Raw genomic sequence first — 2881 nt, forward strand, 5'->3', positions numbered from 1 at the left:
TGAAAAGAAATAAAGGATTTTTTCAGTGTTTGTGTTTATTTGAAATAAAGTACAAAAAAAATCATCCTCTTTCACCCCTTTATTAACCCCCAAAACACCTAGGTCTGGCGTAATCCACACAAGGTCTCACTATGATTCCAGCTCTGCTACATCTGAAGTGACAGCACACAGGCATAGAACATGACCGCCCTCTGTGAGCTTCAGGGAGAGAAGCAGCTGCAGTGGTGACATCACTCAGTTTACTTTACAGCGGTTACAGCTGAAGGAGATTCCCATGGTCCTCCAAGTGATCGCAGGTGACCTGACCTCAGATGGCCTCATTGATCTGAGTAACTTCACCTCAGATCATGTTATCATAATTTATATTCCTGTAGATAGGATATAAGGCTGTGTGCACATGTTGCAGATTTGGTTCAGAAATATTCTGTTTGAAATCTGTACCTTCTGCCAGAAAAACGCACCAAAAAAAATGCACGTTATTCTGCGTTTTAATGTCATGCATTATTTTTTTTTTACTGAAGTCAGTGGGTGCAAGGGCTAAAAAAATGCAGGAAAAAAACAATTGACATACTGCAGATTTTTATTCTGCACCAAATCTGCAAGCAAAAAATAAGCAATGTGCGCACAGCACTTCAGAATTCTCATTGACTTTGCTGGCAGCTAGACCTGCAGATTTGGGTCATAATCTGCACCAAACCTGCATCAAAAAATGTGCACACCAAGCCTTATAGTTATTACATTCGTGCACATACGAGGCGGTATTATAGTAGTTATATTCTTCTACATATGGGCAGTATTATAGTAGTTATATTCTTGTACATAGGGGGCAGTATTCTAGTAGTTATATTCTTGTACATAGGGGCAGTATTATAGTAGTTATATTCTTGCACATAGGAGGCAGTATTATAGTAGTTATATTCTTGCACATAGGGAGCAGTATTATAGTAGTTATATTCCTGTATTATAGTCGTTATATTCTTGTATATAGGAGCAGTATTATAATAGTTATAGCCTTATACATAGGGGCAGTATTATAGTAGTTATATTCCTGTACATAGGGGCAGTATTATAGTAGTTATATTCCTGTACATAGGGGCAGTATTATAGTAGTTATATTCCTGTACATAGGGGCAGTATTAGAGTAGTTATATTCCTGTACATAGGGGCAGTATTATAGCAGTTATATTCCTGTACATAGGGGCAGCATTATAGCAGTTATATTCTTGTACATAGGGGCAGTATTATAGTAGTTATATTCTTGTACATAGGGGCAGTATTATAGTAGTTATATTCTTGTACATAGAGGCAGTATTATAGTAGTTATATTCTTGTACTTAGGAGCAGTATTATAGTAGTTATATTCCTGTACATAGGGGCATTATTATAGCAGTTATATTCCTGTACATAGGGGCAGTATTATAGTAAACAAGATAAATAACTCCAGCACTCTTGTGGTATCCAGTAAAATTGTAAAAAAAAGTCTTTATTCAAAATTCATTAAAAATCCAGCACAAGGGACAGGAGAATGTACAGTGACGCATTTCGAGCATGTAGTGTGCTCTTAATCTTAGCAATTGACATATGATACAATGCCAGCTCCCCATCATATGTTGTGCACAGGCTAAGGAAAGACGTTTCAAGACTATTCATCAGTCCAATTAAAATCCATGTTGACATGCAGAAAAAGAATTGACTACTTAGTCGTAATAGCACAATACATAGTGATGCAACTTAAATAGTGAAACATTTTTAATTATTCACTTAGTTATGTTGCACTACTATTCATTTGTAGTAATATTCATACATTCATTCCTACATTGTATCAGGCCCCAGGTTTATGTAAAATCTTACATGAACATGAGTATTAAATGTATCTCTCGTTGGGGTCCAACACATGTGAGTAATCTGTCTCTGAGTACATCCAGCAATAATGGTAAAAATAAAAACCAACGTTACTTGGATTCCACTTATAACTACTGTACACTAAAAACATCCCACCAATATATGAGCTGAACAATAAATGAACCTGCAGCAAGGGAACTATATTTCTTTATCACTCTAAAATGGTGTATAAAGGCAGACATGAATCGTATTTTTCGTTTTATAAGACGCACCCCAAATTTAGAGATAAATAAAGTTGAAAAAATTTAGGTCCGTCTGATACTCCGGTGTTGTCTTACCAGAGGGGGGCGGTAGCAGTGGTGGAGTGGAGGGGCGGTGGTGCTGGTGGGGTCTGTACTGGCAGCGGTGGGTCTGTACTGGCAGCGGAAGCTGTAGTGTCTGTGTGGAGCAGGCCGGTGTGGCACGTGCCCCAGGTGCTCTGTCGGTGGTCCAGGCTTCAAAGAAATGGCGCCCGGAGCCGTGTGTTCGCAGATGGAGCTCTCAGCCAAGAGCTCCATCTGCGCACACGCTGACTCCAGGCGTCATAATTTGAAGCCAGAGCATCTGGGACATCTGCCGCACAGCCACCGTAGCTTTCGCTGCCAGCACAGCCAATGCAGCCTGTACAGCCAGCCGGCTGCCCATATAGAGAGGAAGCCAGCCGCCTGCCCGTACAGAGACAGCTATCCGTGAACCCATACAAAGAGGCAGCCGGCCTCCCCTACAGAGAGGCAGCCAGTCGGCCTCCCCTACAGAGAGGCTGCCAGTCGGCCTCCCCTGTAGGAGGGGCAGCCAGTCGGCCTCTCCTACAGAGGGGCAGCCAGTCGGCCTCCCCTACAGAGGGGCAGCCAGTCGGCCTCCCCTACAGAGGGGCAGCCAGTCGGCCTCCCCTACAGAGGGGCAGCCAGCCGGCCTCCCCTACAGAGGGGCAGCCAGCCGGCCTCCCCTACAGAGGGGCAGCCAGCCGGCCTCCCCTACAGAGAGGCAGCCAGCCGGCCGC

This window comes from Anomaloglossus baeobatrachus, chromosome 5 (genome assembly GCF_048569485.1).
Source record: "Anomaloglossus baeobatrachus isolate aAnoBae1 chromosome 5, aAnoBae1.hap1, whole genome shotgun sequence".
NCBI classification, from domain to species: domain Eukaryota; kingdom Metazoa; phylum Chordata; class Amphibia; order Anura; family Aromobatidae; genus Anomaloglossus; species Anomaloglossus baeobatrachus.